The sequence below is a fragment of the Herpailurus yagouaroundi genome, unplaced genomic scaffold (assembly GCF_014898765.1).
Source record: "Herpailurus yagouaroundi ecotype Mexico unplaced genomic scaffold, PumYag 28, whole genome shotgun sequence".
Classification (NCBI taxonomy): Eukaryota; Metazoa; Chordata; class Mammalia; order Carnivora; family Felidae; genus Herpailurus; species Herpailurus yagouaroundi.
The window spans coordinates 138,242,619-138,268,991 of record NW_024412376.1 but is presented as its reverse complement, the minus strand read 5'-3'; the positions used below and the strand labels follow the sequence as shown (position 1 = coordinate 138,268,991).

The 26,373-nt window shown below is 35.9% G+C and overlaps 2 long non-coding RNA genes across 2 annotated transcripts; one reads left to right on the top strand and one right to left on the bottom strand.

Annotated features, from left to right (window-relative positions):
- The first annotated feature begins 1,392 nt into the window (after positions 1 to 1,392).
- On the top strand, positions 1,393 to 8,116 carry LOC121033023 (uncharacterized). The gene is made up of 2 exons (XR_005791661.1): positions 1,393 to 1,441; positions 7,906 to 8,116. It is a non-coding gene; the product is annotated as an uncharacterized LOC121033023 (long non-coding RNA).
- On the bottom strand, positions 1,935 to 25,680 carry LOC121033069 (uncharacterized). Its single transcript, XR_005791692.1, has 3 exons — positions 25,669 to 25,680; positions 8,048 to 8,052; positions 1,935 to 2,127 (listed from the first exon to the last, which is right to left on the bottom strand). It is a non-coding gene; the product is annotated as an uncharacterized LOC121033069 (long non-coding RNA).
- Between the last annotated feature and the right edge of the window lie 693 nt (positions 25,681 to 26,373).

The following is a 26,373-nucleotide window of genomic DNA, read 5'->3' as shown; positions in this document are numbered from 1 at the left end:
TGCCTTCGTGTCCTCTGATCTATCCATAGACATTTCCACTACATAATAGTATTTTGTCCACAGGTATATCTGCTGATTTCACTCATTCACATGGTCATAGAAGTTCCAGTAGTGTTTCTTATTTTCTTTCTTACCTTTTTGATGAGAACATTCATGAAACGGCAGTATTGTGAGATCTCAACGTGTATGATCCTCACTAAACATAACATTATCTAGGTCCATTCAGTTGTCTAAAAGAGGATGTATTCTGGTACTTAAAAGGCCAAAGATGTCTGTTTATGTGTTCTGCCCATTTTAAAATTGGATTATTTGTTTTTGAGTGTTGATATTTTTATATATTTATATACTGCATATTTTGTTTATATAGTTTGCATATATTTTAGATGTATATTTAATCAGATATGTCATTTTCAAATATCTTCTCCCATTCCATAGTTTGCCTTTTAGTTTTGTTGATTGTTTCCTTCACTTTACAGAAGCTTTTTATTTATTTTTATTTTTTTTATTTACTAACTTTATTTATTTATTTAAATTTAAATCCAAGTTAGTTAACATATACTGTAGTAATGGTTTCAGGAATAGAATTTAGTGATTCATCACTTATGTATAAAACCCAGTGCTCATTCCAACAAGAAGCTTTTTATTTTGATGTAGTCCTAATAATTTATTTTTTATTTTCTTCCTTGCCCCAGGAGATGTACCTAGAAAGAAGTTGGCTATAGCCAATGTCAGGAAAATTACTACCTGTGTTCTTTTCTAGGATTTTTATTGCCTCACATTTTGGCCTTTAGTCCATTTTGAGCTTATTTTTGTGTATGGTGTAAGAAAATGGTCTAGTTTCATTCTTCTGCATGTTGCTGTCTGGTTTTCCCAACACCATTTGTTGAAGGGACTCTCTTTTTTCCACAGGATATTCTTTCCTGCTTTGTCAAAAACTAATTGACCATATAATTATGGGTTTATTTCTGGATTTTCTATTCTGTTTCATTGATCTATGTGTCTATTTTTTTGCCAGGACCATATTGTTTTGATTACTATAGCTTTGTAATATGACTTGAAGTCCAGAATATGATGCTTTGCATTTCTTTTTCAAGTTTTCTTTGGCAATTTGGGGTCTTTTGTAGTTCCACACAAATTTTAGGATTGTTTGTTCTACTTCTGTGAAAAATGCTATTGGTGTTTTGATAGAGATTGCATTAAATGTGTAGATTGCTTCAGGTAATATAGACATTTTAACTATATTTGTCCTTCCAATCCATGAGCATGGAACATCTGATTTCTTTGTGCCATCTTTGTCCAAAGAAGATATCTGGATGGCCAACAGACACATGAAAAGATGCTCATCATCACTTATCATCAGGAAAATGCAAATCGAAACTACAATGATATATCACCTCGCACCTGTCAGAATGGCTAAAATCAACAACACAAGAAACAAGAGGTACTGACAAAGATGTGGAGAAAGGGGAAACCTCTTACACTGTTGGTGGGAATGCAAATTGGTGCAGCCACTTTGGAAAACAGTAGGGAGATTCCTCAAAAAATTGAAAATAGAACTACCTTATGATCCAACAATCAATCACACTACTGAGTGTTTATCCAGAGAATACAAGAACACTAATTAAAAGGGATACATGCACCTTTATGTTTATAGCAGCATTATTTTCAATGTCCAAGATATGGAAAAGCTCAAGTATCCATTGATAGATGAATGGATAAGAAGTTTTATATATTTATATATATAATGGAATATTATTAAGCCATAAAAAGAATAAAATCTTGCTATTTGAAACAACATGGATGGAGCTAGAGAATACAATACTCAGCAAAATAAGTCAGTCAGAGTAAGACAAATACCATATGATTCCACTCATATATGGAATTTAAGAAACAAAACAAATAAGCAAAAGGAAAAAAATAAGAGACAAAGAGACAAAAAAAAAAACAGACTCTTAATTATAAAGAATAAACTGATGGTTACCACAGGGAAAGGGGGTGGGGGGAAGAGTTAAATAGATGATGAAGATTAAGGACTGCACTTGTCATAATGAGCACAGGGTAATGTATGGAATTGTTGAATTACTATATGATACACCTGAAACTAATATAACACAGTATGTTAACTAACTAGAATCCAAAACCTTTTAAAAAAGCCAAAGATGTGTTCTAATATCCTGAACATACATAAACTAATATTTTAAGCACAGACACACTTCATAGCTTTATCTAATTTTTTACAGGGACAGAGTATACATATGACATTTACTGTAGTGAACTTCATTAGGCCAGGAGCTATATTTCCTTATATTCTTTCAAATTAGAGTTCATCAAAATGACATATGTGCACTTGGAATGCAGAAATAAAGCAGCATCTATTATTCTCTGAAGGTCTGTTCCCAATCATATATGGTGACAGGCATTCACTTAGGTGCTTGCTCTTTATCCAATGAGGTCTCCAGACTCCTGGCCAAGGCCAACAGTGACCTTGGCTCTCCCCAGGCACTTGGCCGTGGACTCATTGATTCAATAGCTATTTAGAAGCAATGGCTTCTCATAGGCTTCTCCACAAGCTCACCTTTTATGGTTCTAATCTATCACTGGTAGTACGTAGTTTCTCTGATTTACTGGTTGGTGACTCAACCTCTGATCCAACCCCTTTTCTGGATCTATATTTTCCAACAATTGTCTAAGGTCTACTTCCTATAATAACTCTCTTATTCCAAAACATTCAAATTGACACATTTTCCACTGGTTTAACTTGGGTTGATTCATCAACAAGAAATGAATGCTGGGGCACCTGGGTGGCCATGATCTCAGGGTTTGTGAGATCCAGTCCCACTTTGGGTTCTGTGCTAACAGCACAGAACCCACTTGGGATTCAATCTCTCCTCTCTCTCTCTGCCCCTCCCCTGCTCACACCGCTCTCTCTCTCAAAATAAATAAACTTAAAAAAAAAGAACGCTGATTATGAATAAAGTGGGAAGAAGACGGCAATTATTTATTCCCACAGAATTTTCAGTAAAAGTATTTATAATCTCTTTTTAAGAATTATTGTCCCTATCTTGAAGAGATATCTGTACCGTCCCCATTCACTACAGCCTTGTTCACAATAGCCAAGACATGAAAGCAACCTGAATGGATAAAGAAAATGTAGTGTGTATGTGTATTTTGTATGTGTGTTCATTTGTGTATAATGGAATACGATTCAGCATTAAAAAAGAAGGAAATCCTGCCATTTGTGACAAAACAGATGGGTCTTGAGGGCATCATGCTAAGTGAAATGAGGCAGACAGCAAAAGACAAATATTACATGATCTAACTTATATAGGTTTCCCCTGCCATCCGAATGTATTCTTATGATACATTCATAAACTAAAGCAGCATAAAGTGAAGAAGTGATTATCATTAATTCATATGGAAAAATTTTGAGCATTCCCAGACCTAAAAACTAATCTCTCTTAGGCTTTCCTGATACCTTCAGATAAATCCTGCAAATAGATGCACAAAATAAACTGAGATAAAGCACAGATGCTCACAGACACAGTTCAAAGCTATGGTGGCTTGATGCTGAGATGTTGACTGAGGTTCCCAGGAAGGAGCTTGGTGGATCCCTCTCACTGCTCAGCCAAGCCCCCAATGTGGCTCCTTGCAAAACAAATACTGAACCCAGGTTTTGCTTTTCACTTTTTTTTGGTAAAAACGAAAATCCTCTTCATATTTCTTGCAGTTAGTGAAAACAGGTACTAATGTAGGTCTTTTGTAAATCTGAAGTGACATAACATGAACTTACAAAAAGCAGGGGATAAAAGCTGAACTTAGAAATGGAGAGTTGAATGGTGGTTGCCAAGGATTGGCAGTGGAGGAAATGGAGAGAATGTCGGTGAGAGGATATGAACTTTCACTTATAAGATAAATAAGGTTTGGGGATGTAACGTACAACATAGTGATTATATTATATACTTGAAAGTTGCTAAGAGAGAGTAGATCTTTTTTTTTTTTTTTAATGTTTATTTATTTTGAGAGAAAGCACAAGCGGGGGGAGGGACAAAGAGAGAAGGAGGGAGAAAACCCCAATCAGACTCCACACCATCAGCCTGCAGCCTGATGCAGGGCTTGATCTCATGAACCATGAGATAACGACCTGAGTTGAAATCAACAGTTGGAGATGCTTAACCGACTGAGCCATCCAAGTGCCCCAAGAGTAGATCTTAATGTCTCCACACATAGAGGAGAAGCTAAAAATGAAAGAAAAAAAGAAGTGCTGTCCTATTGGGAAAATTAATATGCCACACACGACTCAGTATTTCATTGCCTCAGATGTTTTTCCAAATGGTCTACTTGACTTCTGTTCATTTTAAGAAGTGATAACTTGAAATTGACAAGGAAAGGAATGACAGAGCAAGTCTGCCCCAAATCCCTAGACACGTTTGATTTTGCTTATAATACAAAAGATAAAAAGATTACTGATAAATCTTGACTCTGCTCCTTTAAGTCATTACTGCAGAACATAAAAAAAATTGTTCAACTGAAATGAACCACAAGTTGTTTATGTGACTGTCTGAGAATAATACATCAAAGAATATTATGATTCCTCATAAACTGACAGGGAAAACAATTTATTAGGTATAGTTTTGAAAGGATTAAAAACTGTTGGAGATTGTGCTTGAAATATACATTCTGCATCACTGAACTGAACAATTTATGTCAATAATTTATGATCACACTATTTTTTATTTAATGTGCATTTTAGCTTTTATAACCATGTTGGGAATTATTGCGAACTGAATTTCATGTAAAATATACCTGTATTTCACATTACTTTGTTTTATGCATTTTAAGGATGTTACCAGATGTGAGACTGATCCATTTCTTTCATTTATTTTTTAAATAAACATTTTATTTTTGAACAGTTTTGGATTTATATAAAAGTTGAGAATACAGAGATTTCTTATATAACCCATACCCAGTTTTTCCCTATTATCAACATCTTATATGATAGACTTGTTATAATTCATATTGATATATTATTAACTAAAGTGCATAAGTTATTCAAACTTCCTTACTTTCAACCTGATGCCCTTTTTTTGTTCTTGGATTCCATTCAGAACACCACATTATATTTAGTCATCATGTCTGCTCAGGCTCCTCTTGGCTTTGACAGTCCCTCCAACTTTCCCTGATTTTGATGACTTTGATAATCTGGGAAAATACTGGTTAGGTTTTTTTTTTTTTTCTTTAATGTTTATTTGCTTTTGAGATAGAGAGAGAGAGACAGAATGTGAGCAGGGGAGGGCAGAGAGAGGGACACAGAATCTGAAGAAGGTTCCAGGCTCTGAGCTGTCAGCACAGAGCCCGATGCAAGGCTCGAATTCAGGAGCTGTGAGATCATAACCTGAGCCGAAATTGGTCGCCAACAGACTTAGCCATCCAGGCGCCCGTAGGTATTTTGTAGAATGTCCCTAATTGGGACTTGTCTGACATTTTTCTTAGGAGTAGAGTGGGGTTATAGGATTTTGTGAGGATGACTAAGTGTACTTTTCATCACATCATATTAAGGGTAAATATGATCAGTGTGACTTAAAACTGTTGATGGCAACCCTCATCACCTGGCTGAGACAGTGTTTGTCAGGGTTCTCCACTGTAAAGTTACTCTTTTTTCTCTTTCCATACTCTTACACTTTGAATGGAAGTCACTGTATTAGGTTGCTAGGGCTGTTATAACAAACTACCACTAACTGGTTGGCTTAAATATCATAAATATAATGTTTCAAAGTTCTGGAGGAAAGAAAGTCCAAGATTAAGCAAGGTGTCCTCCTTTGAGGGCGATGAAGGAGAATTTGCTCTATGATTATTGTCCACATGTCTTCCTTCATGTTCAGTTTTCTCCTGTGTTTGTATCTTGTCCAATTTTCCTGATTTTGAAAGGACACTAGTCATGTTAGATTAGAAGCCCACCCTACTCCAGTAGAATCTCATCTTAATTACATTTACAACGACTCTACTCCCAAATAAAGTCAAATTCTGAGGTATTGGGAGCTAGCACCTTACCATACGAAGTTTTGGGGACACAATTCAACCCATAACACTTAAAGTGTGGAATTATAGTCTTATTTATTTATATTAGTATGGAACTCATGGATACCTACTTTGTACTTAGGGTTATAATCGAATACGACTGTGTTTTGTTGCTCAGCTTTTGCCATTTGAAGCTTTTTCATTTGACTCCTATGTCCCTTTAACATACTCCCATCAAAGGTTTTGCTTTTTATTAAAAAAAATTAGCATTTCCTTGGGTGCCTGGGTGGCTAGGTCGGTTAAGCATCTGACTCTTGATTTCAGCTCAGATTATGATCTCACAGTTCCCAGGTTCAAGCCCTGCATTGGGCTCCACACTGGCAGCATGGAGCCTGCTTGGGATTTTCTTTCTCTCTCTCTCTGCCCCTCCCCCACTCATGCTCTCTCCCTCTCTCTCTCTCTCTTTCTCTCTCTCAAAATAAAAAAAAAAAAAAACATTAAAAAAACTTTAAAGAAATTAGCATTTCCTTACACTCTCTGACACCACAAAATGCTCCAGTCTCATCTTGTATAATTCCTGCCCCAGTGTGATTATCAACCCTTTCTCCAAGAACTCCAGGAGCCCTGGATCCTTTCCTTGAGAATGCTTTTAGCAACCAGGATAGGTCACCAGTTGTGCTCAGTGCTATTGAGTTGCTTCTAGCTGAGGGAGAAAGGACACAACGTGTGTATATACTATCCTATGTATATACACATATCTATACATATTTCCATATGTAACCATTTGAATCTATGTTCAGCTAAATAGGTTCATTCTACTGTGTCCAACTCTAATACAGTACTACATGGATCATTCTAGCCCTTTCTCCTTGCTTATCTGTTACCTTCTACTACAACAGCAAGAAACCTGGCACCTACCACCCACCATCCGTTCACTTAATTGTCAATCCTAGTATCCATTTATAGTAGGTTTTCATTTGCTTTTAATCCACAAAATTATTGTAGTATAAATATTTATAAACCAATCATAAATATTTAAATATGCAAAAAATCCCACACAGCAATAGCTTACATTTCCTAGGAATAACTGCAGAACTAATTGATGAAATGTAATTTCTTCTCTGGATCATTGTTAATGAGGACAGTTCCATTATTTAAGTGCAACTGGTTTTCTATTTAATGTAATACATTAAGATATGCATTAGGCCAATTAGAATAAATGATACAAACATCAACTTCATGTTTTATCAGAGTAGTAAGGAATAAAGTTTATGTAATCTCCTTCCCTGTGGATATGTTATTTGTATCCATAAGTTTTATACTCATATCCTCATATACACATATAATAAAAACTTCAATAATATTTCACAAGTAGTAAAATGATTCAGTTTCTAAAATAGAAATATAAAGGTAAAAGCTGAAAGGTGTTTTCAGTATATTAATATCCTTGACTATAAGAGGGGAAGGAAGCTCCTGATGACAGAAGTTTGTGTGGGGAGAATTCCAAATATCTCAAATATATCAAAATGTAAAATTTTCTCTTTGTTTACCATATACAACACTGAATTTTGCCTGCCCTTTACATACTATAATACAGTATAGTATTTATCAGTAGTGTTTTTCTTTCCTTTCCTTTCTTGGTGTTATACGTCTAGTTTTAGTTGCAGACCACTGCTTGCCTCAAGGACAAACAAAAAATTGAGCAAGTTTGTGCAAAGGTACAAAAAAATAAATTAAAAACAGATGGAGTTAATATACAAAATGCGTGGCATATTTCTCCGCACTGGTTACCTACGAATTTGGATCTGAATTTTCCATCAGTCACTGTGTATCAGACATCTCTTCTGCATTGCTTCAGAGTCTCTCAGCCTCACTTATTTCTTGTTCCAGCTGCCACTGTAGTGACCAGCTTTGCAAGGACCTGGAGTGACTTCACACAGATGCAACATGACAGCCCTGCACCCTGGACCGAAGCCACACCACTCCCCTGTCGCCTATCCTGTGGGCTGCTCTGTTGACATTGCTTTGGGACATTAACTCTGAAATCTCATCACTGTCATCAATAAAAGAGCATGGCAATCTGTTCCTTTTCAAAATTTAATCCCTGATGCCTTTTTTTCCCCTTCTACTGCTCTTTTCTTAACAAACTTATGCATCTGTATGTTTACTGTGATAATAGACACAGCATCAGAAATTACATGAGAGCCTGTAACACAAGAGCCTCTAGGTCTCTTATGGAGAGAATATGGTAGTTCATTAAAACATTACTAGAACTGGGAATAGCATTTTTTTTTTTTTTTTACCTTCTTTATTTGTCTTAAGGTTGAATATGAAGCTGTGAAGAGCTGCATGTATGTCAGGAGAAAAGGCTAGTTACTTTTGGCTGGCCAAGAAACAAGGGATTTAAATTTTAGTTTAGGCTCCCTGAGATCTCTCAGGGAAAAAAAAAAAAAAAAAAAAAAAAACCATATGCACACTGCATTGCTATGCAAACCCAAGCCCAGTGTTACCTGGGCCAGTGTCCTTGAGCAAACTGCTTTTACAAAGGTATTCACTTTCTATCCCATCACTTGGAACTCATTTACTTAGCCTCCTTTGTCACTAACTGACTGCTTTTAAAATAAAACTTATGTCCTGCTAGTTCTTCTGACAATACCCTGAGACAGCAGGGGGCATTCTTAATGCAAACTGGAGCACAAAATAAAAAAAAAAAAAAAAAAGAGAGAGAGAGAGAAGAACATTGACTTCCTCCCAAACCAAAGTAAAATTCAGGCTGTGAAACAATGATGCTTTCCCTCCAGTGGGGACTTTATAACCTTTTATTCATGGGAAATTCAATTAAAATGTGCATCTCTCCTGTTTCCTGAAAAATTTAATTTGCATTTTAACTTGCTACTGCTGTGCCCATGATTTTCAAATCAAATATTAAAAATGAACTTGTCAACTCCAGCAGCTTTATGCTGTGAGCTAAACACTTCATAAATTCTCTTTCATTTTGTAGTCTATTAAGATACTTATAAGTGAATGTGTAGTGTCTTAAATTGTTAATAAGTAAATTTTACAATCAGTTTTAAATTAGATTCTCTTTCCTTACTCACTAATCCACCTCATTTCCTGTGTGTATTTTTGTCTTCCTGACCAATTCATGAGCTCAGAATCCAACACAAGCCATTATGTTGTTTGAATCATCTCCGAAGTCCTGTAATCTAATATCTCATAAACTTGCTTTTCTCTTCCATGTTTCTGAGCTATTTTACATCTAAGATAATCAAGAAGGCAAAAATAATCAACATTTGTTAGACAAGTCTGCTTTTGCATGAAGAAATTATGACCTCATTATTCCTTTATAAATATTCAAGATTGTAATTCAAGATGATTTTTCTTTTTCTAATGTATAAAATGTGTATCTAATGTATATACCAATTGTAACATTTTTTACATCCTCTGTATAATTCAGAATTATCTTTACTTGCAAGTGGGAGGGGTGGCTAGATCCTGGGTCTCCTTCAGATTCTATATCTTTTGTTATCTCTTCTGTTCTGGTGGTTTGTAAACTGGCTACCAGAAAGCCTGCATTCATATCTTTCAAACTTACTAACCACAGTGGAGGGATAATCTTTCCAAATACTCCTTAAAGAAAGGTCCACAAAAGGCATATTTGTTTGACTTGGATCACGTGATATTTAGAACAAACTACTCTGGTCCAGGCTCCACAGAGCCAGAACTAGGTCACAGGAATGTCCCTATGGCTCCACAGAATCACATGTAATAGTTTTTCCCAGAAAAAAGGGCAGGAGCTGGGGGGGGGGGGCCCCCGTCACCAGAAAAAGGAGGGAGAAGAAATACTGAAAAAATAAAAACAATGGCAGCTATCAAACTGCTTATTATTCTGTTTTAGTCTTTTCTCACACTTGACTTTAGATTGTGTTCTCCTAGATTATAGAATTTACCATGTTGCATTGCAATTATTTTTATATTTCTTGCCCCAATCAAGCCCAGGACATCCTAAACATAAGATGCCAATATTATTACTTTACAAAGTATATATTTTCATTATTTCATTTTTGGAGTCTAATCCAATGTTTGGTACTTCGTAGCTCTTCAATAGATGGTTACTAATTACAGTAAACAATTACATGTACTACTATTCTATTTTCCCTGTCTCTGTTTTGGCATTCTTTTATCTTCTTAGTGAGCCCTCATAAGTCCTTTTTTGTTGTATTTTCTTTAATTTTTTCTTTTCATTTCATCTAGTTCTCAAATCATTTTTCTAGGAAGCCAGGTGAAAATATATACATAAGTTTAATAATATATTTTATTTATAATAAACACTTTCATGTTTGAGAGGGGGTGATTTCTCAGGGCAATAAAAAGAAGTAAAAATATAGCAAATTTAATTGTTTTGTTCATGAAGCACTCTCAAATATACCTAACGTCTCTGATCTCTCATTTTCTGAAGTTCATGAGAATACCTTGGTTTCCTATTGGCTTTCCCCCCTAATCTCCAGTACTCTGAGGTTACAAATTGTCATTCTTACTTAAAACGGAAGTAATTTTGATTTTGTAGTGTTGTGATGCATCTTTTGTTCTGGAATTTTAGCATATTTTCTAATTTATTGGCAGTTTATGAGTCACATGTATTGTTATTTACTTATTACAGGTCCTAAGCTAGTCTCACTCTAATTAAACCCAGTGATGTTTACTATGTTTTAGCAAGCGACATTTCAAGTCTTATCCCAAAGTTTTATGGCTCTAGCCTGGTCCTGGGGCTGTTGTAAGTTTGAGGTTGCTCTGGATCAGGCATCAGGTTAGCAGATACATTCCAGAACACCACAAAGAAAAGAAAATTAGTATAGCTTCTTATGCAGTCACTTTCCTATACCAGTTCATCTTTGTGATTAAACAGTTTTTCATTCCTATATCATGCCATCTTCAAGTGAGTTTTTGTTTGTTTCTTTGCTTTGATTTTGTTTTTTTCCCAGTTACTTTTCTCTAGAGTGTCTTCTAGAGATTTTTTTTCCCCAAGTGATGTCTATTCATCTTTACATTCTCCTTCCTCAGAAAACTTTTTCCTAGACTCTAAAAAATAATTTTTACCCTACTGTGTACTGTGACATCACTTTGTATTTTATTTACCATTTTATCACTGATCATAATCAGACATAAAAATTATATTTTTTTGTTCCCTACTATAGTGCAAATTTAATGAAACATAAGACCACCTTCTCACCTTGTCTTGGCTACTACTGACTCCCCAACCCATATATGGCACACGGTAGACTTCTTACTCCCCAGGATTTAATTATTTCTGTTTGATTTTATTTTCTTGTGGTAAGAACATTTAATAAGAGATTTGCCCATTTAATAAATTTTAAGTGGACAATATGTGATTATTGACTATTGGTACAATGTTGTATAGCAGATCTCTGAGCTAATTCATCTTGCTTGTCCGAAACTTATGCCTGTTTTATAGTAATTTCCCATTTCTCCCTCTTTCAAACCTCTGGCAACAAACATTTCACTTTTTGATTCTTTGAATTTGACTACTTTAGATACTTCATATATGTGGAATCATGCAGTATTTGTGTTTCTGTGACTGGCTTAATTCACTTAGCATACTGTCCTCAAGGTATGCCCATGCTGTTACATACTGCAGAATTTTCTTCCTTTTTAAGGCTGCACAGTATTCCATTATATGTATATGCCACGTTTTCCTTACCCATTAATCAATCTAATGATGGACATTTAGGTTGTTTCTACATCTTGACTATGAACAGAGCTGCAATGAACATAGGAGTGCTAATATCTACTTGAGATTCTGATTTCAGTTGCTTTGGATATATACCCAGAAGTGAGATTGCTGGATCAATCACATGGTACTTCTGTTTTTAAGGTTTTTTTTTTTAATTGTTTTTAACGTTTATTCATTTTTGAGAGACAGAGAGTGAGCAGGAGAGGGGCAGAGAGAGAGAGGGAGACACTGAATACGAAGCAGGCTCCAGGTTCCAGGCTGTCAGCACAGAGCCTGACATGGGGGTTGAACCCACGAACCGTGAGATCATGACCTGAGCCAAAGTTACACACTTGACCTACTGAGCCACCCAGGTGCCCCGCTGCCTGTGTTTTTAGGGTTGCATCAGTGAAATCACTGTCAAGACCAACACCATGAAGATTCCCCTTATATTTTCTTCTGGAAATTTTAAATTTTCAGGTCTTATGTTTAAGTCTTTAATCCATCTTGAGTTTATTTTTGTGCGTGTGGTGTACAATACAGGTCCAATTTTATTCTTTTGACTTTGGATATTCAGTTTTCCTGGCAGCGTTTCTTGAGGATACTATTTTTTTTTTCCATTGTGTATTCTTGACGTCACCTTTGAAGAGCAGTTGTGGACTTGTTCTTCTTTCTCAAGATTGATCTACCTGTCCTGGTCCCTTGTGGTTCTATATGGACTTTAGAAATATTTTTTCTATTTCTGTAAAACATGTCATCAGAATTTTGATAGGGATCGCATGAAATCAATCCAATGGCTTTGGGTAGTATGGACATTTTAACAATATTAAGTTTTCTAATCCATGAACATGGGATTTCTTTCCATCTGTGTCTTAATTCTAACCAGATTTAGGCTGTTTCAACTCATCGTTTTTGAGTGACATCTAAACAAGATCAGTGGTAGAGACCTTATTTCTCTTATTCATTATGGTATCCCCTAGAGCCTAGAAATTTGCTCTGTCCATAGTAAGTGCTCAGTGAAAGTTTTCTGAATAAGTGAAGGAATCTTAATGTATCAAATAATAAAATGCCTTAGCATCAAAGACCTAGTTGCTGAGCGAGTGGTGCCCTCTGGTGACCAAAAATCATCATTATAGCCTTTTTCTTAAACCAAGTGACTGGCTTTTGGGTTTCTCTTTTGTGTCTAGCCCTTCATAACATAATATACCTGGGGGTTGTCACAAAGTGATTCCCTTAAGAGCCCTAGTGCAATCGTAGATGTATAAGAGTAATATAAATTTGTTTCATTTTACAGTTTTCTAAAGTCTTGGGACACATATGGATGTGTTAGGGTTCTCCTGAAAAACATTACCAATTATATACATTCAAATGCCATTGGTATATTCAAGGAAGAGTAAGTAAGCTAGTGGGGCTAAAAACAGAGTGATGAAGAAAGAGATTTTCAAGATTGCATATAGTCAGGGGACTTGAACTTTATTTATCTCTAATCAACATTAGAGGATATTTAGTTAGCTTAACAGTTGTTTCAAAAATGACTTCACTAAAAAGTGAGTACGGGCCGAGGCTTGTGAATTAGAAACACTACAGAAGGACTGGCTGTCACATGGATAGCAAGTCAGCAGTCTGTGTGGCTCCAATGGCTCCTGATTTTTTATTCCCAAAGAGTCTGGTATTCAGTCAGTAATTTAAAAGATTCTTGTTGTCTGTTGCTTACAAGCAGAGAAACAGACCCCTGTTTCTAGCATATTGGTACATTTTCTTCCAGAGGAGCTCTCATGCTAAGCATTTAAAAGGACAAACAGCTGGGATTTTATTGAGCTTAAGGGAACAGGTTGTATAACTTTCTTAGTTCCCATTTGCTAATAAACATTTGTACGTGTACAAAATTCATTCTAATGATTGCATTGATACCTGGCGTGTGTCTGAAAGAAGGCACTTAGCTCCCACCTACAAAAATTAGATGCTATGATACCAAAATGCAGCTGGAAGTTATGAGGGCCCGTACTGGCTTAGATCAATTTACAACTTAGACCAATTTGCTGGTTTCCTTGGAATTCCCTTCCAAAGTGATGATTGTGAATCTACCGTCTTCTGCCTTGTGTGTACCGTAGAACTGCGTATGAATGACACTATTATAAGACATGGGTTATTTAATGGGAAGAGCACTGTTATGAAAATAAGAAGACAGAGCTTTATTCCCAAATCTACCAGCACTTGATTGTTTACATCAATGGGTTAATTATCTCTTTGGACCTCCCTTTCTTTTTCTATAAAATGAATTTCTATAAAATGAAACACATAGATTCTTATCTCTCTGGAAGGATTCTGTTAGGGACTGAATCGGGCTCCTTCCCACAGTTCATATGTTGAAATCCTACCCCCTCCCCGCCCCCCTGCCTCCAGTGTGACTATTTTTGGAGACTGGGCCTAGAGGGAGGCAATACAGGTTAAGTGAGATAATATGAATATGGCCTTAATCCTAAAGGACTGGTGCTTTTATAAGAAGAAACTCATTTTCTCTCTGCAAGTGCTCAGAGAATAAGGCTGTGTGAACACACATAGTGAGAAGTTGGCCTATTCCAAGTCAGGAGGAGAGGTATCACCAGAAACTAACCATGATGACTTCTTGATCTTGGACTTTCAGCCTCCAGAACTGTGTAAGAAGTAAATTTCTGATATTTAAACCTTCCAATGTATAGTATTTTGTTATGGCAACCCTAGTCACCTAACACAGAAGCACTGCACATGATACAGCATCAGGGAGTTTAAGGCCATTTTAACAGAAAAATATATAAGACTCAGAGTCGGAAATGTAGCTAAATGCTGTGTGAAGTTGGGCAAGGGACTCAATTATTCATTCAATGTTTCAAATTCTTCTTTTTAAAAATAGAGGTAATAAAACCTAATTTATTGGATTTTTGTGAGATTTAAATGAATAAGATAATTTAAGGAAATGGTTTGTAAACTGTAAAAAATTATATAAATATACTGGTTTACTCCACCCAGCCTGGGAATCTTCTGTTTCAGAGAGACAAGAATAATATCTCCTTACAGACACTAGCTCAGACCTCTTCAGACCATTCATAGGCAGGAAGCTCCACCCAAGTGCTTCAGACTGAGAGGACAAATACTCCAACTGCATATAAACAATTCCCTTCCATAATTACTTTGAAGTCAAGTGTATGCAAGATTTTGTTTTTAATCCAATAATTCTAAGGAAGTAATTCTATACAGAACAACTTTCTCATTCAGTTTTTTTAACTTTATTGAGCAGTAATTGACAAATATAATTGTACATATTTAAAGTCTATACCGTGTTGATTCTATATACATACTTATTATAGAATGATTACGAAGATCAAGATAATTAACATACCCAACACTTCACATAGTTAATTTGTTTCTTTTGTGGTGAGAGTTCTTAAGATCTACTATCAGTAGATTTCAAGTATATTATACCATATTATTAAGTATGAGTTAGTAATGATTAATAAGTACTAATTATTCAATAATAATTAATATGTTACTAACTATAGATCCTCAGAACTTATTCTTAGTTTTTGATGAAGATGATAAAAGAAAAAAACATATGAATTACCTAAAAAGCTAGTTATCGGGTTAAGGAAAAAAAAAAGATCTGTTATCTATTTAATAAATCACTAATAAAGAAGTTGGTCCTCTCTGTTAATTCCTATGCAATGTCTTCCCCATATTTTAAAATTATGTATTCTTTTAAATGTGATTTGGTTCTCATTATGCTTTTATCAGATTTCTGTCCAGTGTGATTCAATTATGAGACTGGCATTTTTTTTTTTCAAAAAAATTAATTGAGATAAATGTTTTCAGGACACAGATGACTTTCTCTAGGGTCTTTATTAAAAAGAAGCCACCCTGGTTTGTTGCCAAGGACACTAAAATTGCTAGTTGACTGGTTTGTCAATTCTTTTCTAATGAAAAGAGACAGCCTAGAGATTTCCTGGAAAATGAAACAATGTGAATGGGAATAGTGGTTTAAAGTCTTTCTCCTGAACTATTTAGAACATGACAGAGACAAAACAAGATTACTGAGCAAAACTGATATAAAATGTGTTAAAAGGACCTCACATTATGCCTTTAACATAATTGAATCTGTCATGGGAATAACCCATGCCAACGAAGGGACTGAATACCAAACTGTGTAGAATTGGGCTATCCCTGTGCTGTTACAGAAACTAGGGCAAGGTGTCTCCCCTTTATTTTTACAGTTAATGTGTCATTTAGTCCATTAACCAATATACATTATGAACTTCCTTTTCACTTAAAGTTTAGGAATCAAAATACATTAAGGAATGACTAGTGGCTTTGATGTAACAGAAGATCATGGCATTCCTGGGACATAAAAGTAAAATTCCCTCAGGGTGTAACCTATCATTCTAGGGAAAGAAAATTCTTTGAAATCTGTATTAATTCAGAAAGCCATCCAAGAACTGCTATGTGTGCTTCATCACCAGTGTTTGATAAGTTCAAATGTAGGGACAATGGGTCAAATAGGTCAATGAGAGAAGGAAAAGGGATCCAATTATGTTACTGCTTAAGTAAGTAAAAAGAAGAAAACAGCCTTCAGTCTAAATATATCTACTGTCATTTAAATAGAAAATATTTCAGTCATATACTTATTATTTTAGTTAGAAAAGTAGTACCTGCTGTATCTTTTTAAAAAAATAAAGAAGCAAAAGATGGTCTTTTGATGTGTCAACTTGGCTAGGCTATAGTCCCCAGTTGTCAAACACTAATGCAGGTATTGGTCTGAAGGTATTTTGTAGATATGATTAAAGTTGATATTGGTTGACTCTAAGAAAGGGGAGTTATTCTAGATAAAATGACGGGGGTGGATTCAATCTGTTGAAAAAGCAAAAGCTTTTAAAAGCTGTAAAAGCAAAGCTGAGGTTTCCCTGAAGAAGAAGAAATTCCACCTATGGACTGTGACTTCAGCATGTGCCAAAGACTTCCAGGTTGTCCTTCCGGACATAGTGACCAACAGATTTTTGACTTACTTTATCAGCCTTGACAACTGCCTAAATCAACCCCTATAATAAATCTAATATTATGTACCTCTTAATGGTTCTCTTTCATTGGTTGAATCCTGACTGATACAAATGTTGTTGGGTTTAGGGGAAAAGAAACTAAAGGATGAGTTTTCTGAATTGGTCTGGGTTTTCTGAAAATGGTTCTCTAGGTGACAGTTTTGAAGGCACTAATGACACTATTTCCAGTAGTAAAGAGAGCAGTGACAGTCCAGGACTTGATGTGGTAACAGAGATATGTAAAATATTGCCAGTGAATACTTCCAATCAGATGTCAGTGGAAAACAAGCTTCTGGGTGATGACGTATTTGCTACCTTAGGACATTTTAGTCAAACTAAGAAGTATCATGGGATTGATTGGTTGCCCCTAACTGTGCTGGAAACAGCAGAAAAAGAAAAGGATGAGCTCAGGGCTTCAAATTCTCAGCACAAGATCTGCATAAGCCACTTGAAAGCATTTGCATCTCCCCTGAAAGAAACTCTTGTCTACTGCAGTTGCACAGCTGAGATTTCTGAAAATCAAGCTCAAAATTTCATCCTGTAGCTGAATGAATTACAATGCAAATTGAATTCCCAAACACGCAGGGCATCTTCTGCTAAAGTGAGGGCATTGGTTAGGAAGGATAAGATCCTAAAAATTGGAATGGGGTCATATAAGTAGTTCCTTATAGCGCTGGGTACATCAAACCTCAAAATCTGCCAAATCTTCTCTTCCCGGAAGAGCAGTTCTTTTATCTTTGCCAAAAAATAAAAATAAAAAATAATGGCCTCCCTGAGGCAGTTACCTGACAAGGCACTACTGATTCTCCTCAGTATGTACCACCTACTGCCCTCTTTGATTATAAATCTATCATTAAACTCAATTCACAGATGCCTCCCAAAGGCTGAGATAGAGATTTTGACCCAAGAGAAGGTTCAGTATACACCAAAAGAACTGTAGGATTTTTTCCCCAATTTATACAAACAGAAATATTGAGAATGTGTGTTAGAATTGACTACATGGCTCTGAGATCATGAGGGAAGAATATATAGTTGAATCAGGCTAAATTTACTGACACAGAGCCAATTACAAGAGATTCTGGATTACAAATTTTAGTGTGAGGGATTGGAAAAGGCTCTGGCTGGTTCACTGAAACATGGACACAAGAATGGCTTGCACACGAGGAGACTGAAATGCCAGATGGTCTTGTATAGTTTAGAGTAAGGTATCCAAAGGCTTAAAGATATTGGAATGTTAGAGTGTTTTTATTGTCTAAGTCTCTAATCTGGCACCATTCCCTAGCATTCTAAGTGCTAGCGCTCTCTTTTCTTTCCTTGTATAAATTACATTATTATTATAAGTCAATTAAGTACAGAAACAAAACCATTTTTATAATCAAATTACAGACAGAGTATCAGTCTTTGCATGTGAGCATGAGTATGCCTCTTTTCAAGTCTTAAAAGCATATTATGATTAAATGTGTATACATTGGTAACACATATATCTATTGGAGGACGTCACAGAGAAAATGTGACCAGCAGTTGACCTGTAAGCTAGACCCAGGCAATCAGAAGGTCCTCTCCCCAAACCCTTGGCTTGGGATGTACATTCTGATGACCATTCCCACAGTGGGAACCATTTCAAGAACACAGACTTAAGAGGGGCACCTGGGTGGCTCAGTTGGTTAAGCGTCTGCCTTCAGCTCAGGTCATGATCTCACGGTTTGTGAGTTCAATCCCTGCATTGGGCTCCATGCTGACAGCTCAGAGCCTGGAACCTGCTTGGGATTCTGTGTCTCCCCCTCTCTCTGCCCCTCCCCTGCTCATGCTCTGTCTCACTTTGTCTCTCAATAATAAATGAAAAAAAAGAGCACAGACTGAAGAGAGCAATGTGTCATTGAGACCATCTGAACTAAATACGTGACTGAACCCATTAAGACTTCTATATAAACATTTTTTTTAATGTTTATGTTTTTATTTTGAGAGAGAGTGAGTGAGGGAGGGGCAGAGAGAAGGGAAATGAGGATCCCAAGCAGGCTTCAAGGTCAGTGCAGAGCCTGACGTGGGGCTCGATCTCATGACTGTGAGATCATGACCTGAGCCAAAATCAAGAGTGGGATGCTTACTGACTGAACCACCCAAATGCCCCATGATATCTATATAAACTTTTAAAATTCTGGCAGGTGGGGCAGAGATCTACTCATCTTATGGCCACCCAAGACAATCTTCTTATGTAAATTCCCTTGCCAATTAAACCTGACACCTACCAATCTGGAGTGGTCTGCCTCTTTCTTTGGTCTCTCTCTCTCTCTTTTAATGTTTATTATTTACTTTTGAGAGAGAGATAGAGACAGAGTGAGAGCAAGAAGGGGGCAGAGAGAGGGAGACACAGAATCCGAAGCAGGCTCCAGACTCTGAGCTGTCAACACAGAGCCTCACGTGGAGCTTGAACTCATGGACTGAGAGATCATGACCTGAGCCGAAGTCAGTTGCTCAGCTGACTAAGCCACCCAGGTGCCCCTTTCTTTAGTCTCTCTTTGCCCTGTGTGTATGGGGGCCAGTTTTTAAACCAACCCTATATTAAGTCAGGAAGGCTGATGTCTTGTTTGATTAAAGTACTTTTTTTTGAAATCCTGTATTTGGTAACCAACAGAGATTCCAAATTGTTTTGAGTTAACAAATCAGTAATCAATAAAATCTGAAGAATGTCTCACTTAGGAACTCCTTTTTTTCTACCTCTTAGGAACTAATCTAATTACTTGAGAAACACCAATTTAAAAGATCTCATAACACTCTCATTTTTTTCTGAATCTAGGGTCAGAACTAGGAAAGGCATTGTTCAAAAGCATTGCCAGAACATTTTGGTCAAAAACATAAACAATCTTTGATGTGTTGGCTCCTCCATTAGTCATAACAACATATATTTAAGATAAATCTGCAAAGTTTAACATAAGATACATTGAAAATTCTAGTTATTCTTAGAGTGAAGAATTCTTATTACTCTACTTTAAAACAAACTAGTAGCAAATAAAAGACAGCATGAAAACACAAAATTAGACTCATGAGAATTGAAAGACAACATAAGTAAGGAAAAAATAAGCTTTGATTTTCTGGGACAAGTGACTAGATGCTCAACAATAATTCTCTTCCCAATTTGAAAAGGTGACTGTATACTTTAAGGTCACAGTTTTCATTAACCTATCAGTTCTCTTCTTATTATATTTAAGACTTTTTTCTTTTGCTTTTTAATACGTATAATACATTTTCACACAGTATATAGCTACATTGCACAATGTTAAGTGACAATATTATTTCAAGTTTTAATTTTTTGCCTTAATTCATGATTCAACTTATTTATATATAAGATAGTGTATATATAGAATTGATTTTATCATTTTGATTTAATCTTTATACAAATGTATGTATATATATATGCACAAATATTATACATATGTAAATATAAGTAAAAAGTTCACGACATCTCTGTATATTTGTTCTGTTTTAGGGAACATGAGAATTGTTTTTTTGTAATAGAAAAATGTTCAATAATGATTTCAAATACTAAAAGTCAGTTGGAAGTTTTAGAGAATATTTTAGAGTCATTCTTTAAAAAACAATAGTCACTGTTGATATTAAAAAAGTCCCTCAAAAATAAAGTACTTATTAGAATTCATGTAATGATTTGAGTAGGATATCTCTCTAGATTCACATAATTTGTAGCACTATTTAAAGTTGTAACAATCAAGCTATTTTGTAAAAACTTTGGTTATTATAAATCAGTCTGGTTAAAGCTATTTTTATTTTCAACCTAAATCTTTTTATAAAAGTGTGACCTGACTGACCTTTTACTATCTGTTCAGCCTCAGAGTAGAGTTTTGTTCTATCTTTTCTATATCCAAACTGAACCACTGATTTTTCCCTCTTATCCTACTCCTTTACCATATAAATCCCCTCTTTATATTGTTTAGGTAGAAAACTTAGAATTATTCTCATTTTTCTCTGTCTCTCACAGCAAACATTTTAATCCATTAGGGAAACTCTTGACTCTATCTTTATGGTATTCATCTGAACATTTTTTTTCCAATTCCACTGATATCTTAGTCTAAGTCTTGATCATATTACATGTAGATTGTCACAATGGGCTACTGAATGGGATCTCAGTTTTCACCCCCACTCCCTCTCTGTGCTGAGCATTGAATATAGAGGACAGATAATTTGGACTAAAATTATAAGTAAATTTATGAAACTCCTTTGTTCCAAACTGTCTAGTGACTTTCTACTTTGTTTAGAGTAAAAACCTTAAAGGTAAAAATCCTTAAATCCTTACATGATTTGGTCCTAACTGCCTCTCTGGTCTCACTTGCTGCTAATTGTTGCCATCTTTGCTCCCTGCAGTCATCCCGCCTCCTTGTTCAATCCTGGGCTCTCTAAGGTTGCTCCTGCTCTACATCATGATGCATGACCCTCCTTTCGTCTTTTCTCCTCCCCCCCCCCCCCCAGTTCTCAAAGGGCTCATTAAAAAATAATCACCATCTCTCTCTCTCTCCATCTCTCTCTCTCTGTCCCTCCACCTCCCTCTTTCCAACTAACTTAATTAAAAAAATAATCACCAAGTAGACTTATATACTCAACACAAATTACTTCACTTCAAAAAAGAAGTGAGATAATGGCTTTTTCAGAAAAATGAAAACTCTTGTGTTCACCACCTGCAGAACATGACCAAAGCAGAGTCTCAGAGTGAAATGTTCCAAATGCCACAGTGAATAAAAGGCAGAGGAAAGGGTAAATGTGTATGGAAATCTGTATAACCACCAAGTGTAGTTAAAAATGTCTTTTGTGGTTTAAAGTATACAGAAAATTAAAATACCCTTCATGTATATAATATTAGTTAAAAGAGGCTTAAGGTAGTTTAAATATTCAAAGTTTCTTATAATCCAGACAGTGATAAAAGAAAAAAAATATATATATATATAAGAAAATAGAAAAAAGAATGCAGATTAACCCAAGGAAATTATAAAGAAGCAAAAGAGGAAAAGAAAAATGAGGGAAAGTACAAGTCACCAAAATCAGAGTCTACAAAAGATCCTACAGAATTTGAAGAGCCATTACATTTAAAAATTTAGATAAAAAAAAAACATTGCTAATAAAAAAAAAGCTTACAAAACTGACAGAAGAAATATAAAATCTGAAAATCCCAATAATATGAAGGGAAAATATCATAGAATAACTTCAGTAGATAAAGAATAGGTATTTGATTAAAGATAGTATCTATTCATAACAAAAAACTTCAGTAAATTGGGAACCAAAGGGAATTTCATTAATCCAAGATTTATATTCAGAATTTCTGTGTTTTTTTTTTTTATCCTTTCTGTTATCTTGTTTTGGTATGGTTATAGTATCTATCTTCTAATTCTCAGCCACAATCTCATTTATAACTCATATTTAAACATAATTAAAAAAATAAATATAAGTACTTTTAAGTTTATGCTTGATAACCATGGCTCTTTCGATCCCTTTTTTTTTTTTCCTTCTGGATTATTACCCCATGACCTATTACTTGTATGAAAATAGTTAGAGATAATTTTGGGGACCTGGATGATATTTTATTCTAGAAAATATTTAGGTTGGCTTCCTGCCGGTGCCCAGGTGAGAGACACTAGTCTGATCCAGAGTTTGATGCTGAGAACTGGATTCTGTCCTTGTGAGGACTAGCATATTCTGGTTTACATTTGCATTGTGGTCCAAACGAAAAGTCTGCATTTTTGCTAGTCTTCCTCTTTATCGAGTCCTGAAATTCGTATTTCTTTTTTTCCTCTTTTGATGTGCAACTATTTAGAAAGCTCTGCTGGGCCCTAATCATCTCAGAACAAGTATTTGTAGAAAAATAAGTGGCTCTAAGTGTGAGAATCAACTCTCTAGTTTCCCATATTCTTTCAGATCTTGCCTTTAAAATCTTCCATGCCTTGGTAGATCTACAAAGCATTGGAACAAGCTTTTAAAAATATCTTGTTTAGCTTTTCCTGTTGTTCTCAGTGGGAGGATTTGTCCTAATTACCTACTGTGCCATTAGCTAAAGCTAAACTCCCATTATATTTATTTTTAAGTGTAATTTGCGTATTTGGACATAATGCTAAATTTTCTATTTATAGTAATGATGCAAAGTTTCCATTAAGATAAATTTAGTGAGTAAAATGGGAGTCAATTTAAACAGAAATATCAAGTAAACAGTGTGTATAGAAGTTGGGTGAACATGGTAAAGACATTAAAGAATGCCAGTGACTGAAGTCTGGGAAACAAAATGAAATGATCAATGCTAAATGAATAGTTCAGTGCCTTCCAAGGTTTTGATACTTAAGGTTATCTACCTCTCTTAACGTGAAGTCATTCTCCCTCATAGGAACTCTGTTCATAGACTCAATTCCAAAAAACCAAGTTCGTGCTTGGTTCCTATGCCCAAGCCCCTGTGAGAGAATCTAAATAAAGCCAGGGTGGGAGTATTATTAGAAAAGAGCTCAAATAAATGCACAAAGGTATGAAGCAACGTGGTTTGGTTAGGTAACTGGAATGAGTCAATTATTGATCTAATACTTGAGAGAAGGGAAGAGCCAGGTTATTTGGTTAGGGAGAAAAAAAAAAAAAGCAGGAATGAGGTCACAAGGGAATACAAAGGGCTCTGATTATTCTCCATAATCAACAGAGTATCCCTGATGGGGTTATTGGCATCACACGTTTGTACTTATGCAAGATCACGGCGATGAACAAGAAAATATGATTTAGGCGTCAGGGTGAGAATTATAATCTACACAATAGGATCATCACAAAGTATGTCACGAAGTTAATTATAAGACTTGTTTTTCACTGAAGTCGTATCTTTGATTGGAGTTGCAACAATAAACAATTCTTTGAGACTTCAACATGTATGGTTCTTTTTCATATCAATATTTTGAGGTATATATTACTGGACAAGAAATTATATTTCTGTATTGATGGCTACAATCAGTAGCATCACAGATATGCAGAAAATAACCGACATGCTTCTGAACAACCAATGAGTCAATGACGTTATTAAAAGAGAAATGAAAAAGTACCTTGAGACTTATGGGATCTACACTTTAAACATATGTGTTAAACTTAGGGCACCTGGGTGGCTCAGTCAGTTAAGAGTCTAACTCTTGATTTCTGCTCAGACCATGATCCCAGGGTTGTGAGATTGGGCCCCAAATAGGGCTCCATGCTGGGCATGGAGCCTGCTTGGGATGCTCTCCCTCTGCCTGCCTCCCCACTCCCATCAAAATAAAAATAAAATAAATAAACATACGTGTTAAACTTTTGCTCAGAGTGAAAAAGTCTTAACTTTTTAAATCAGAGAACACAAAACAACTCAATTTACTGGATGGCAACTATTCCTATACTCAAAATGTAGAAAGCACATTCAGAGTCAGACCCGTTTTTAAATATCTACTGGAGTTGGGAGGGGGCTATGTGTTAGCAGCTCGCTGTCACTGCACAACAGGCATGTCTGTGACACGGTGGTCTCAAAGTAAAACATGAACTCTTCAAACTCACTCTTGCTAAAATGTGTTTAATAACAGCATAGATGCCGACCCCAATTTGCCAGGTAGTATTTTGTATAATATTATGCATTCACTGGGAACAGGGAGCAGAAAAGAGGAAAGTAAAATAAGAATTATTTTTTTTGTATCATTGTCATGGAAAAACCTTCCTTCTTTATTCACTTCTCAATTCTCACCATATACATTTAAACCCATTTATAATTTTGTTAAAAGAAGAAGTTTAAAAACAGAATCTTTCATAGGATATTTACCATGAATTTTCCCTGTTAAATACCTACGTGGCCTTCTTTACTTCATGAATAAAATCTGAATGCATTAAATCAGTACTGATAGAATTTTTTTTTTAATTTTTTTTTAACGTTTATTTATTTTTTTTGGGACAGAGAGAGACAGAGCATGAACAGGGGAGGGGCAGAGAGAGAGGGAGACACAGAATCAGAAACAGGCTCCAGGCTCTGAGCCATCCGCCCAGAGCCTGACGCGGGGCTCGAACTCACGGACCGCGAGATCGTGACCTGGCTGAAGTCAGACGCTTAACCGACTGCGCCACCCCGCCCCCCCCCCCCCCTTTTTTTTTTTAGTATAGTTGGCACAATGTTAGTTTCAGGTGTACATTATACTGATTCCACATCTCTATAATTATGCTATGCTCATCACAAATGTAGCTACCGCCTCTCGCCATGCAGTGTTATCCTAATACAATTGACTATGTTCCCTATGCTGTACCTTTTATTCCTATGACTTAGTCATTCCTTACTGGAAGCCACTATCTCCCATTCTCCTTCACCCATTTTGCCTGCCCCCCACCTCCCTCCTGTCTGGCAACATTCGGTCCTCTGTATTTATATATCTGATTCTTTCCATTTATTCATCTGTTTTGTTTTAAATTCTACATGTAAGTGAAATCATATGGTATTTGTCTTTCTCAGTCGGACTTATTTCACTTAGTATAATACCCTCCAGGTCCATCCATGTTGTCACAAATGGCAAGATTCCTTTTTTTCATCTATCTATCTATCTATCTATCTATCTATAGTACATTTTCTTTATCCACTCATTTGTTAATGGACACAAGTTGCTTTCATATCTTGGCTATTGTAAATAATGTACAGTAAACATAAAGGTGGATATATCTTTTTAATTAGTGTTTTTTGTTTTCTTTGGGCAAATACCCAGTAGTGGAATTGCTGGATTGTATGGTATTTCTATTTTTAATATTCTGAGAAACCTCCATACTTTTTTAAAATTAATTAATTTTTTGGAGAGAGACAGTGAGAGTGTGAGTACGGGCGAGTGGGGGAGGGACAGAGGAGGAGGAAGAAAGAGAGGGAGAGGGAGCATCTTGAGCAGAATCAATGCCCAGTGCCCAGCCAGATGCAGGGCTGGATCTCACTGTGAGATCATGACCTGAACTGAAATCAGGAGTTGGAACTGAAGCAAATGAGCCACCAGGTGCCCTACCTCCACACTGTTTTGCGCAGTGGTTGTACCAGTTTATATTCTTACCAACAGTACATGAGGGTTTCTTTTTCTTCACATTCTTGTTAACACTTGTTATTTCTTTTTTTATTTTAGTGAACATTTCTTAAAGCATAACTTTATTATTTTTTAAATTTAAGTCAGACACTTAACCAACTGAGCCACTCAGGTGCCCCATTAAAATGTACCTATTGAGGGGCGCCTGGGTGGCGCAGTCAGTTAAGCGTCCGACTTCAGCCAGGTCACGATCTCGCGGTCCGGGAGTTCGAGCCCCGCGTCGGGCTCTGGGCTGATGGCTCAGAGCCTGGAGCCTGTTTCCGATTCTGTGTCTCCCTCTCTCTCTGCCCCTCCCCTGTTCATGCTCTGTCTCTCTCTGTCCCAAAAATAAATAAACGTTGAAAAAAAAAATTAAAAAAAAAATGTACCTATTGATAAGATTTTAAAAATTTTTAGTAGGAGCCCCCAAATTTAATTCAATCGTGCTATTTTTTTTTATTATTTTAAATTCCAGTATAATTAACACACAGTGTTA